The 15366-nt window shown below is 32.2% G+C and overlaps 1 protein-coding gene across 3 annotated transcripts in view; it reads right to left on the bottom strand.

Moving 5' to 3' along the window:
* Positions 1 to 15366, bottom strand: part of Ccser1 (coiled-coil serine rich protein 1) — a 988234-nt gene that overhangs the window by 923514 nt on the left and 49354 nt on the right. The window lies entirely within an intron of this gene.

Raw genomic sequence — 15366 nt, 5'->3', positions numbered from 1 at the left:
AAAAAAAAAAAAAAAAAAAAAAAACATCATAAGTTAAATGTGGAAAAGGAATGTTTAAAAGAGTGATTTTGTGAAGACACCATTATCAATGTCTATGAAGTACTATCCAAATGAAAGACTATTAATCTAATAGTCAAGAATATATTAGTTAAACAAAAGAGACACTTTACTGTGAAACAGTAGTAATTTACTCAAATTTAAATCAGGCTAAATAATTTAACACTTGGACTTTCAATTCATTGGACTGAATTATGAACCTTCAAAATTCATATTCAATCCTAATCCCAACTAGCTTAAAATGTGACTATATTTGGGGAGGAGGTTCTTAAGGAGGGAGTTAAGGTTAAAAGAGGTCACATACGTGGATTCTAATCCCATGTGATTAGTATTTTTGTAAGAAGAAGAAATTAGGACAGAAGGACAATACTGTGAGGACACAGATAGAAGACAGGCCATTTGTAAACCAAAAAGAAAAGTTTCCAGAGAAACCAAATCTGCAAACAATTTGACCTTGAACCTACAGCCTTCAGGACTGTTAGAAGGTAAATTTCTGTCCCTCAAGCCCCTTAGTATTTTGTTATAGAAGCCCTTGGAAACCAATACAACCAATAACATTGAGAAAGCAAGGAGGGAAGGAACAAAGGGAATAAATGAATACTAGGTATATTGAGGTCACTTTTTTTTTATTATGTCAAGTAAAGGCATTTTACATTTTGTGTGCTTCTATTCCATGGTTTTCACATTCTTCCTTTAATTGGAACCACTGCAATTCACCTAGCTGCCAGGTTCTTTTATGAGCCAAACTCCCTACTCTTGATCCAAGATGGGTATTTTACCCAACGTCTTGACCAGAGCCATGTTCCAAAACCAAGAAATATGTTTGGTGATCAATACTGCGAGATGCAAAGTGCTGCCAACAGAGGATCCATGGATTTCATTGTGTGGCCAAGACCAGCCTAAATGTACTTAAAAAATAAAATCATCATGACAGAAGGACCCCTGGTTCCTGGTTTCAGAAATTCCTGAGACCCAGAAGCAAACATTATCTTTTCAAGGAGGTTTGTTCAGGCCCTTTTGAATTTTCAAAATTAAAACATCCACCCACAATTTGAAAATAATTTTTAAATTACTTTTGATAGAGAAATGCTTGAAACTCTGACACTGGTATTCCAAAATTTCATATAGGAAAGTAAAGCTGATAAAAGGATCAAATTAAATTTGGAAAACACACTGCATTGTTCTTATTTTACTCCCATGTTGCAGGTGATGCTTGACATTTGTGCTAGTAGGGCTCCATCACTGGTCTAGAAGAGTTGCTTCTTAAATCTACTTGTTCTAAATTGCCTTGCCTTGATATTATGTTTACAGAGCAACATCCTTGTTTCTCTTCTACAAAGTCTTTGAAGCTGGAGAAACCTCATAATAAAGATGAATGGATATAGCAAGGTGAAATGTTACACAAAAAAAGTCAGTGTGAACTCATAAACCTAAAATATTTGGTTTTCCAGATCTCCTCCTAAAAAAGACAAAGAGCAGCAGCATTACTTTTGTCTTCAGTCAGCTATTGAACAACCCTAGCATCTGGACGCTTGTTGTCTGATAGCCCCTAACAAGAAAGAACCAGGATTCCTTAACTATTATAAGGAAGAAAGGAAGGAAAAGAAGAGTTATGGGGGCGGAGAGAAGAAGGAAACATAAGGCATACTGGAACATATCATTGTTGCTAGAGAAAAAGTCAGTTTGTTTCAAAAGGCTGGCTAAGAAAATCAACCTAAATGGAAAATCCATGGCTAAATGTTGACAGTATGAGCATTAAAAAAAGCAAATATTACAAAATAAAACAACTTGTGTCTGTCAAAGGTTATAAGTTCATAACACTAGAAGAGAAAAACTAATGTAAAATATATAAACAAGCACTAATAATACAAAAGATAGGAAAGAATATCCTTAATTTCCATAGTTTTTAATAAATGGATAATATATGCGTATTTTTTCTAATTATACATGTGTTTCTAAAATGTAGACATGTATTTCTTACTGTCTGTATAAGCAGAGACTTGTAAGTAAATCAGTAGCACCAAAAGTATTTCTGTACCAGGAACAGAAAGGACTAATTAGCACTGACAGACACAGATAATAATCAGGTAAAAAAGGAGTTCAGGAACTAATTCATATTTATGATCATATTCCTAATAAAAAAAAAGAACAATTGTGCATTTCGGACATTTGATCAATAAAACAGAAGCTAGAAGTAGAGTGCTAACTAGGTAGAAATAGGCCCTCATCTCCTGATAAAGTTGTTACCTAGTCTTATCCAATACAGAAATAAGAAGAAGAGTCCATGCATGTTTAATAATGTTAACATGTCAGCTCTATATATCACAGCAACAGAAAAACTGTCATGAAACTCCACCAATAGGAACTTAAAAATCATTTTGTGTGAAGACATTGAATTATCAAACAAAATTAAAAGTGAGGTTTCAGGGGTTTTTTAAAGGCATAAAGGCATCTAATGAGTAGAGTTTAATTGTAAACATAAAGTTCAACCTGATGGCCAGGATCTTTGATTGGAATCTTCTCTAAATGTACAACAAAGTCCAGTGAATAGATAATAGCTATCAACAACCAGAATTTGCAGATTTGGAAGATGACTTTCTTTTTATTATAAGTCTAATATGGTTAATAAATACTAGAAAAGTATAAAATTAGACTCTGCTGTGGAAAATATAAAATTCCCAGATCTGCAAAGTATAAGAAATAGGAAAAAGATGAAAAGAGATGTAAATGCCTAGGATCCAAAATTTGTAACCAGATTCAAGGCATGCTGATTTGCTATAGGAACCTTTTTTATATGTAGAATTTTCTTCTTTAAAAAATGCTTAAAAAAAAGGAAATCCTGTCACATTTGCAACAATGTGAATTAACATGGAGGACATAATGCTAAATGAAATAAACCAGGCACAGCAAGACAAATGCCAGGTGATCTCACATCTATATGGAATCTAAAGAAGTCTAATCCCTCAAGGCAGAAAATACAATGGAGGTTACCAGATGGTGGAAGGAAGAATGCATGTATCACTTAGGAGAAATAAGATCTGAAAATCTATGCTTCACCATGGTGATTACATTTAATAAGAATGTACTGTATACTTGAAAATTGCTTAGGGAGTAAACTGTTTTCACTACCAAAATGTAAGTATGTGAGGTGATAGATGTGCTAATTAGCTTGATTAAATTATTCCACAAAGCATACATCTATCAAAATATAATTTTGTACAACATAAATATATACAATTTTGGCAATTTCAAAACTGCCATAAAATCAAAAAGAATAATCACATGCTTAAAATAAAAATAAAAGGTGGTTAAAACCTTTAAGATAAATTGATATGCTAGACTTGGTAATGTAATTATACATTGGGAAAATTTGCTTAGACAAAAATTAAGCCAATATTTAAAGACTACAAAAGTTTTAATTTAACATATATTCCAATTATTGCTATGAAACATTTTTATGTGGATATTTTAACAAGGGTTAATTATTTAACTAAAATGCTAATTATTAACTAATTTATAAGATCAGTTAATTGGATATTAAACCAAACACCAATATTGCTAAATATTCACCAGACATTTAAAAATCTTGTAGTAATACTGATAACTCTCGTAATGTCCCAAATGATTTAATATTAGAAAAATTAAGATTAGACTAAATAATTATTGTTGAAGTAATTCAAATTAATTTTCTAAGCCTCAGCTATATAACAATGAGCTTAAAAGGCATGATTTCTTCAGTCACAGACCTTTCAGAAAACTGTATTTTAGTAAATGTATCTTTTAAAAATAAATTGGTATTATTGCTTATAAATCAGCTTCTTGTATTTGACTAATGCAAATCTATTCTACACAGTCTAGTCCCTCTTGCACAAAATAATAAAACTGAATTTCTGAAGCTTCAAAGTCAGGGACAAAATATTTGAGTACCCCATTAAGATATAACTCTTCCATAAGGCCTAGTCTAAAATATCCCATTAAACTTATTTATTCTCTTCACTGCAACATACGTAATTACTATGATCTTGCTAAAAATAGAGGAAGCTGAGACACATCACTACAGGAAGTACTACTGCTTTAAATGAGAAAAAATTCCATTAAAAGAAATTATTAACTTATTCAAATAGTCATTAAATGTCATAGAATGATTGAAGTTAATTGCATTTAATTACTGTTAAGTAAATTTTAGTCAAAGGACTAGCCAAATAGACTTGTAAAATCTGAGACCAGATCTGGGGTGCTGATATGGACTTTAATTGTTGTTTACATAATATTTAATTGACATAGTGTAACTGCTCTGAACAATATTTGGTTTAAAAATGAAGATATTTACAGTCAAATTAATAAGATATTTACAGTCTAGTCTGCATTCATCTTGTAGCTATTTCACACCATGAACAGGTATAGTACAGATATATATTCTTTTCCATTATTTTAATCATAATAATTTTTTAAAATTTGACTAAAAGGAAAATACTGTTATTACAAAACCAAAATGTATGATGTAGCTATTATAGAAGACTCTCACAATTCTCTGTGCAAGTCTAAAAACGCATTCTGAGAAACATTTTACAATTAATTCTATTTTCCTTTTTACTTGGGAAAAACAGATAATGTCAACTAAGTGTCTTTAAGTAAATCATATTTTCCCAGAAAGATAAATTATAAATGGCAAAATGGAAAATGTATGAATGACAAAATATCATCATAGATTTTTAGTTTTGATTTAGTTTTGAATTGATTTAATAAAACATACTCAGTCCCTTTGGCAGAATTACCTTTAGCTATCAGCATGGCAGCCACAAAGTTCTTCCCCTTGTTGTTTGCTACGTATTGATTTATCTTGGGTTTTGTGTAATTCAGATATATTTTAATAACTATTTTTCAAAAATGTGTCTTGGGCTGGGGCATTTGCCTAGCATGTGTGAGGCACTAGGTTTGATCCTCAGCACTGCATTAGAATAAACAAATAAAAAAAAGGTATGCTGTCCACACACAACTACAAAATTTTTTTTTAAAAAAGTGTCTTAATTCTACCAATCCTTACTCAGGCCTCCCACAACAAATCTTAAAAGATATGCAATTTGAAAATATGAATTTAAATTTTAGTCATTAAAATCATGCATTGTCTTTGCAAATGTGTGAAAATAATAATAGTTTTTGTGTAAATGTGTGAAAAGAATATTTAGCTTTCCTTGTTGTGCATTTTCATGTTTATATATGAAATACTGACCAAACTGGCTTCTGAAAGCTATGCCCAGAGTTTCTGGTTCTTCTTCTTTTTCACTAACCAAAGACAGATAATTCCAGAAGTCATTCCAAGTGGTTTTAAAATACTAAAATTTAAAAATTATACTGTAAGACTTTACTGTTTAGGAAAAATTAATATTTATATGGATTCATATAATATTCAGTATGGATTTTAAAATTTTATCAGAATTCATATAAAATTTAAAATTAAACTCTAAACATATTAATTTTATATATGCAAGAGGATAAATTAAATTTTATTAAGTAACAAAACGTAGAGAAATAGGAAGTAAATAATTATATATATATATATATAAAATTATATATATATAAATAATTATATATATATATATATGATTCAAAATTAAAACATTTACTGTTAGTTTAAGAATTCATAGTTTACTTCTGGACACCTTTTATAATATAATGAAGAAAAACAAAAATGGCATCTTTGGACATTCTATTTTCATTACACAGTAAAATCAGTGCCATGGACACTATCTCCTTAATTCTAAATCTGACTACATCAGATTTTACCTTTTGTTGATGCATTAATATTTTTTTATCAACTAGTTCCCAAAGAAAGCAACTTGTCTCTTCAATAAAAACCCACAGTTACTCTGTGTTTAACTGACTGGTGATGAACAAAGTAATGTTACATTTAAAACATCTGCAACTCTACTATTTTAAGAAATATTCGAGGGAGATCATTTTTTCATAACCTCGTGTTTTGTGTATTACCAAAATTGAATGTACCAGTAACAAAATATACTTCATAATCTTCTAACTGGTACCCCTATCAACTTTTTGACAATGACCATCCCAGTTTCTCAATTCTTACTTATACATCACTCTGCTATTTTTTTCACTAAAATATTCATTTGTATATATTTCTTCAAATGTCAACTGTATGTGTCAACAGAATACTAAAATATAAATCTCTTAGCATTTAAAGCCCTACAATATAATCCTTATATCCTCCAAATACTTTCCTGTAAAATTTACTCAAATATATTCTTTCCTGAAAAATGCCTTGGCATTTCTTTATTGAATATCTCCAGAGTGTTTTCCCTTGCCCATATATGCCTGAAGATCAATACAAAGTGATTTATCTATATTTATTTCATGGTAGTTTTTTTTTTGCAACACTATAACAGGTGCAAAAATAATGCTTCATGAAAATGATAGAAAAATATTCATATTGTGCAGAATATCCTGGCCCGGCCCTTAAGTTAGGAACATAAGAACACCAACTGCACAACAGTGAATACAATATTTTGCCCAGGGATAAATATGCACAATTCACTGTGTTTCCTGCTACAGAAGTACAGAAAAACATACATAAATTTCTTGTTGTCATGCTTTTTACCAGAGAATTCTTGTACATTCAAAATCTCTGTTGTATCACTATCATGTATAGAAACTAATTCATTTACCTAGTGGTTAGTCAGCTTTTCATCACTGTGAACAAAATTTCTGACAGGAACAACATAGAGAAGGAAAAGTTTATTTTGGCTCAGAGTTTCAGGGATTTTCTACTGGCACTGTGGTACATGCCTGTAATCCTAGAAGCTCAGGAGGCTAAAACAGGAGGATTGCAAATTCAAAGCCAGCCTCAGCAACTTAGCAAGGCCCTAGGCAACTTAGTGAGACCCCCATCTGAAAAAATAAACAGGGCTTGGCTGGGGATGTGCCCCTGGCTTCACTCCCTTATACTAAGTTACATATATATATATATATATATATATATATATATATATATTATATTTTCCCCCCCCCCAAAAAAAAAAAACAGAGATTCAGGGATTTCAGCCCATGGCTGGCAACGTCCATGGTTGTTGCTACTCAGCAGTCAGGAAGAAGAGAAAGGGAATGAGGAGCTAGGGACAAAATATTATCCAAGGTAATATCCCCCAACCCCGCCCCAGTGACTTACTTCCTCCAACCAGGATCCACTTGCCTAAAGTAATCCATTCAAGTGAGGAATCATTGAATTGTCTAAAAATAAAGTAACTTATTGTTAAACTATTTCAATGACACAGTAGTTCATTTTTTAGAATGTCAGTTTTTAAAAAGTATTAGATGTTTTGATGAAAATGCACAACACAGAAGAATTTTTGAGGACTCCTATTTGCTAGCCCTACTCTATTCAGCTTTCTTAGAATTTCTGAAGGACGCTTTCATTTTTTTCCTAAAGCTATCTTTAACCTCACTGAAAAATGCTTATTTTTCATGAGTAAAAATTGTATGAAGGCTGAGAATATGGCTCAGTGGTACATCACTAGCATGGGTGAGGCACTGGGTTTGATTCTCAGTACCACAAAAAACAATAAAAAATAAATAAAGATATGTGTAAAAAAAGTTGTATGAGTCTCTTATCACTTTCCAGTTTCATTATATGCTAAATCTGAATCTGTCAAAAAGATTCTACTGTTTATGTTTATTAAACTAGTGAAATATAAAGTTAACCATAAAGTAACTAATTTTAACCATGAAGTTAAACAATACTTCTTGGTAAGGACAGAGCTCCAGCAAAAATGGAAAATTCTACATGTAAACAGTAGTTAAGATTCAGGTTTTATTCTAGGTTTATATTTACATATAGAATTCTACAGATTGGTGTATTGAGATTAATGAATATCTTACTGATTTCTAAGTTAATGTTTTTCATATTGTTTCTAAAACAAGAATCAAATAAGTACAAATGACACTGACAGTCTTGATGTTAAAAAAAAAAGTATATTGGGAAACTTGAAAGATTGGGAATTATAAATCTTATTTCTAACACTGATCCAATCATCAAACCAACTTACCAACTCTGCAAACGAAAGCACATTGTAAACTTCATGATGCTCTTATATGAAATGAAATATTAGAATAGGTATACTTTTCAGCCTACCCAAGTCTTCAATGTTAAAATATGTGAGACAGCTAAGAGTTTCTTTCCCATGATAATATACTAGCTAGAGTTATTCCAACTGCAAAGCCTAGAAATGTCTTCACTTTTGACACCAAGAGCAAGTTTAGGGGTTCACAAACACACCCCCCAGGCATCACTGTACTCAAGGTTATAACCTGTCATGGGGAAAGGGTTCACGTCAAATATGAGCCATAGGAAGAGATGGGTAAAATTTGGCAGGAACAAATACAAAGCTTCCATTGTATTGAGGCTGCATTGTTCTCATGGATGAAAATGCACATCAAATACTACCAACAACAACAACAACAACAAGAAAAAGTTTATCCAAGCTTCAGGATGCAAAGTTTTATTGGGGCTTCATTACATAGATATGACTGAATGAATGTCTATATCATTGATCTCCAGGTTAAATGATATTGTGACTTAAAGCCTCCACCCAAAATCAAATAATTATCCTTCCTAGTTTGACTAGCCTCTAAGAAAATACAATCAGGTAGAGACAGCACACCCTAAGATCCAGAATAGTTATCTAAACAAAGAAATTCCTATCAGTTATTACAAAGATTAAATCTCACAAACCAAGTTTCTATTGATTTATTTCCCTGTTGGATTGTAAAGTCTTTGTTCATTCCCTTAAAACATTAAATCAACAAATATTCCCATTCCTCAGGTTTCAATGTTTTGTTTTGTTTTTGATACCAGGGATTGAACTCAGGGGTACTCAACCACTGAGCCAAATCCCCGCCCCTATTTGGTATTTTATTTAGAGACAGGGTATCACTGAGTTGCTTATCACTGCCTCAGCCTGAGACAGAGCACCATATCTTGTACTTCTCAAATGAATTGTCTATCCCTACCTAAGTAATACACTCCATCATAAACAAAATACTAAATCTCACTTAAAAACTGAAGAGTGGGGCCAGGTGTCTAAATAAAATACCAAATAGGGATGGGGGGATGCGGCTCAGTGGTTGAGAACCCCTGAGTTCAATCCCTGGTATCAAACAAAACAAACAAAACAAAAACCTGAGGAATGGAAATGTTTGTTGATTTAATGTTTAAAGGGAATAAACAATGACAATTTTCTTCATTTGGTCAGATTCAGGTGACAGAAATTTGAAATTAGTTGAAATATCAGAGTATCTGAGGAAAGCATATTTTCAAAGAGATCTCACAGTAAAATACACAAGTAACTAATTTGAAAAGCAACAAAAACAAATAATTTAAATGCATTCTGGATGGCAAAAACAATTTCAATCAAGGCTAAATGTTTTATGTTTCCACATGTAATAAATGATCAAACAATACAAAATAAATATACAAGTTATATGAAGATGCTAATAGTATTGATATGGTAAATTCTTTGAACATAATGATCATTAATGACAATGATTATATGATTAAATTCTACCTCTTAAAATTTATCATAACCAGTAAAATTTATCATAACCAGAAGATTTATTTAGCTTATACTTACTTTTATAAAGAAAGAAGAATCCAGTTTTATCATCTTCTCACCTTAGCTACATTATATATTTGTCCTCTGAAATATCATGTCCTTTTCCTCAACCACTTTCCAAGTTATTTAGAATGGTTATAGAAACTATTAGCACTTTCATTATAATTCTCAGACTAACTTCTTCCATTTCGTGTAGCAACTATATCTGTAGAGGTAAGCTGCCATTTCTTTGTTTCAAAGGTTTATGTGACATTATCTCAACTTGGTCATCACTAGCCCTTCCTCACTTTTTCAAGAAAGTGGCTTCCTTCTAATATAACAGTCTTTCTTCTTCCCATATTCAAAATGTTTCATCTTCTATATCACAATTAATCTTGTGGGAAAGCATTTTAGCAATTGATCCCTAGAAACTCAACAAACTCCTCAGAATTTACTTCACATGGTTATCTAACATGGAGGAAAGGCTATTTCAAAACCTCCCACAACTTCAACTACATCTTATAGATGGACATTGACCTACATATTACTGGGTCTCTCAGTTATGTTACAACCAAGTCACTGGGTTCTGACCTTAAATTATCCCCTATAAGCCTCCAACACTATCTACTCCTCTCCAGATAACTCAGGAGATACATACATTAAAATGACATATGTACAAAATGGAGAAACACTGGTCCTGAGTCAATGCATTAAAAAGACCTTGCCTGGGGAGTTGCCAGATTTACACGGGATTTTATGTCATCAAGAAATAGATCCTTGTTGAGTCTAAACACTAAAACTTTTCATAATTTATTTATTTGCACTATATTGTTTGGTCCAAAATCACAAATAAACATTCATTCTGTTTTTGCTTTCAATTTGTATGCTCCATATTCTAATTTCATCTTTAAGTTCTACTATTTCTTAATAATTATATTCATAAATAAACTTTAAATATTGTTGGAATGCTATCTTTGAGCGGGCCTCTATTATTTTCTTTTTATCACTAGCATTATTGACTCTCAGCTGTAAACTTTACATACAACTTCCTTAAGTGGCTTTTAAGAATGTGTTTCAAATATTAAGGTTTCAAATCTCTTTATTTCATACATTTTAAATGATGTCCATAAATACTTTGACACATGGTTTAGTGCTGTTACCCTATAAATAAATTATACATGAGCTGATCGGATTCCTGAGTTGATGGGATTAAAGGCATCACACATGACTGTACCAAGCAAGAGTTGTTAAAAATTAAAAGCTACTAACTATGTCATTTGACATTTGTCAGCCCATTTTTAATTTATCTATTTTCTATTTTCAATTATGTTTTGTTAAAACCTGTAAAAATGTTCTTCTGTGTTATAACCAGATCTATTGTGAAATGTTACATTGATTATACTGTGTTTCCTACACACTGGTAAAATATGATATTCACAATTTCATTAATGTGTAAGTTCAATTTTTATAATTTTAGCAATATGCTGCTAAAAAGTAAAATATGCTTTTCTGATGATTTAGTTTCGTTTAATTTCTAAGATGTTAGTTCTTCAATGAATTAATGGATTTTGATTTGCCACTGATTTTTCCTTGTAGACCAGTGTTCTGTTGTATTTATATATAGTTGGAATAAAATCATTTTCCATTAGAATTATGTAGAATTCTCCTAAACAGATTATACACAATCTAGTACTCCTACATAATTATACTCACATTGCACTATACAGTGTTTTTTTTTTTTTTTTTTAGAGAGAGATAATTTTTAATATTTATTTTTCAGTTTTCGGCAGACACAACATCTTTGTTTGTATGTGGTGCTGAGGGATCGAACCCGGGCCGCCAGCATGCCAGGTGAGCGCGCCACAGCTTGCGCCACATCCCCAGCCCCGTGCACTATACAGTGTTGACTGATAGTTTGGCACACAATCAGATTTTGGATAGTAAAATATTTCTAGAGTTAAATTTCAATGAAACTGAGATTTTATTACTTAAGCATAAGTACTGGTAGAACAGAATTGCTCTCTCTGAAAATTAGCTTCAACAGCACATTAATATTATTTTATAACTTCAAAAATAACAGGTATATGACTAAATGTATGTAAAGCGTCTTTTATTCCAATGGAAGCTAATTGATAGTCTACCAAAGTTCCATACTATAAGAAGACTGTTCTGAAACCATCTCTTTCATATTTGGGGTCCTTCCCTTACCAATCATAGCCACATCAGTTTTCTAACAAGGACCATAGATCTGCTGTTTTGCAATAACCTGGTTCTCAAGAGGTAAATGCTTTAAGGAGTTGCCTTAAAACACAGCAAACACTGCCCCATTTTCATAACATCTCTGACTTTTTTATCTTGTGTCAGCATAATGGCTAGGCTAGGGGAACTACCCAGACTAACTGCCAACATTCACCTATAATTTTTTGGTATAGTGTCTCATCCTCCAGAAGGTCACCTTCATCAGCTCTGTAAATTCAATCCAAGGTATTATGAGAGTCAATATTATGTAATGCTTCATCTGTAGTTTACCTTGGGAATCTGTCACAGAAATCTGTCTGAGAGAGCCAAAACACACTTCTAGCCACACGAACTCATTAAAAATTCCTTGAAGAACTTTTACTGCCATATCAGAGTAAGTAAATCTAAGGTTTAAAGACTATAAGAGGAACTGGGGAATAAAATAACCAAGGTGGTGCAATTAATAAGCATTATATACCTGGGTATTAATTACGTGACCTCTCAAGTAAACCCACCAAAGTTGTAATGAGTCACCTGGTTTCTACCTATAGCAGGCACACATTTCCCTATCTTCGCTTGCAGCTTAGCTATAAGACTCCATGTTTCCTGAAAGAAGGCAGAATCCTACCTACCTAGAAAAACTCCTAGTTTTAGTTGTTTTAAGGGAACAAAACTGAGACTGAAATTTGATTGCCATGGAAATCCTTCCCAAGGAAACTAGTATTCACAACAACCCTAGGACTATTCAAGGTCACACTCTATCTTCTACCAATTCTTCCTTATTAAGAAGCAATGAGGGCTGGGGGTATAGCTCAGTTAGTAGAGTGCTTCCTTGCATGCATAAGGTTCTGGGTTCAATCGCCAGCACCATATTAAAAAAAAAATGAAGTGAAGGACAATTTATGGCCTGCTTGACTACTAATGTAAGCAACATACCTTCCACCAATTCCTAGACTTTCCTCAAATCTTATTAATGAACCCACAATGCTTTCATCTATCCTCCTTCAAAAATAAAGTATTTGCAATTATCCCATTTTTATGACCAAAATTATTCAGTTTTTAGTGAATGATATTGGCTAGAAAGGTATTTAGGCTCTCTCAAGAGAAATTTCTAAAATAGCTTCCAAAAGTAAAAACCATAGACAAAAGGTCTAATGTTTTACATTATTTTGCAAACTAACAACATAGCTTGCTAAAGTCTGGTGTATGCTGGCAGAAGCCACAAGATTGCTAAGTCAGAGAAAAAGGACTTTATTATTCATAGCTATATCAGTATTTTCTTATGCAAGTTCTGAGCCCCAATTCCCATAAAGATATGCAAAAGAAGATTGGTGCCATCTGCATATGCAGTGGGTTGCATTACAGGAGAGGAATCATGAGCTTAACAACTATATTTCATGAATGAGTAGTAAACATGTCTGCCCTTTCTTCCAAAGGGAGATAGTGTATTTTCTAACGCTGTTCCCTATACAAATATCCTTGAAAAGATAGTGATTTTACTCATGAGACATGGACAAATGATGGAGACCCATGGAGAATTATCTCTATTCAAAGTTCTAGAATTTTCTCAATGAAATATAGCTCTATTTTATCACTATTTCAAAATTTTAAAAATGCAAAACTAGTTACATTTCTTAAAGTTATTACTTACAATATAAATGATCTAATTAAAAAGAAAACAATTCAGTCACATTTTTGATAGAAGAGTGTGCTGAGCAATGTATTGATTAACTGTACTTTCAAGAAGTACAATTGTTTCATGACTGTTTCATGACTTACCACTGCACAGAATATGTTCTTTATTCCCAATGGATTTAGTTCTAAAGTATACAATACTTTCTTATACTTTGTACACAATAATTCCTTTGCTTCAAATATTTCTGTCAATTAGGGGAATGTTTTTGAAGTCCATGAAGCATCACTTCAGAAAATCCTTCCTAATCACAGAAATTTGGGGTCTTTATGTCCAAATACAACTCTCTCATATGACATAGGGTAATAATATGTGATAATTTTCACCTGTACATTCATCACTGCATAAAACACACACACACACACACACACACACACATACGTGTGTATATTATATATAGACTTAGGTGAATTGAGGATGAGATCTATGTAAGTCTACCATATTGTAACACAGAGAGCGGATGGAGGAGTAATTTGTCTTATGGATTGTCTTATTAATGAAATGCATGGAGAAAGAGCAAGAAATCCAAGAGTAACAGGAATTATTAGTGTAACATCCCAAAGAATCAGAGGTCCCAAGAGAGGGATGGCAATGGGTTGTCCAGGGATTTTCCTACTCTATTTATGAGGAACTAATATTTCTGACTCAATTGAAAGTGTACAATCTTAGTTTCTTATTCCTGTAATGGGAATGGTTTAATGTCTTTGGTTACCTGAGTTTTCCTGTACTTATTCCTTAAAACAGGAGAAGTGTTTCAGTTAAAAACAACTCTTTGAGGTTGACTAATGTTAGGGTCCAAGTAAGCAGGACTTTCCATTCAAGCACTCAAAAATAAACAAAAAAAAAAAGCTCTAATCTGGAGTTTCTATCTGGGGTGGTGGGAACCCCATTGTCTGAGGTCTCCAATTCTATCTTCCTATAGGTAATCTATCTCCTACCTCAATACAACCTAAAGATCAGAGAATTTTAAGGGTTATGTGTTGTTGGACAGATGGCAGATGAATGATGATGGGTGCATGAATAGTAGTGTGACTTAATAAAGTCTGCATCCTTATCATCTAATGCCTTGGCTAATGCAATAATTTGCATCTCCTTTATGTTTTCCTTAGTGTACTCCACATCCTATCATCAGATTAATGTCATTTAAGCATCAGATTCATTATATTAATTCTCTTCTGAAAAAAAATTATAGCACATAATAAAATGAAGAACTGATTCCAACACTCAGCACAGCTTTTAAAAACCTATACAATATAGCCTCAATCTAGCTTTTTAAAATGACCTATTAAGTCCTCAATATCACTTAGATATTTCCTCTCTGTACCTCCATTTGTATCATTCTCTTCACAACACTGCTATTTTCTCTCCATTATCTGCCATTTTATCATTACTCAAAAATTTAAACTTTCTCTTACTGCTCAATTCAAAGTGAATTATGCCACTCTCAAACTTTCACTGAACAATCTCTGGACTAGACCACAGAATTACTTGGGCATATAAGCCTAGGATTGCTAAATTTTTATTTTTACATGAAAGCATCCTTTAACCCACAAAGATTGTATTTCTCTTATGGCAAAACTGGCTTCCTTAGCCCCCAAATTCTAAGAAGGTATATAGAAATTGAAGAGTACAAGCATGTTTAGAGTTAAACATGATTATTAATTGGTAGTTAAATAAGAGCGCATATATATATATATATATTTATATATATATATATTTAACTTTAATATATATTTATATATATATATATATTTAACTTTTATATATATATAT

Source organism: Marmota marmota, unplaced genomic scaffold, assembly GCF_001458135.2.
Source record: "Marmota marmota marmota unplaced genomic scaffold, marMar, whole genome shotgun sequence".
Taxonomy (NCBI): domain Eukaryota; kingdom Metazoa; phylum Chordata; class Mammalia; order Rodentia; family Sciuridae; genus Marmota; species Marmota marmota.
Note: the sequence above shows the minus strand (reverse complement) of the source record. Positions and strands in the feature narration are given on the sequence as shown.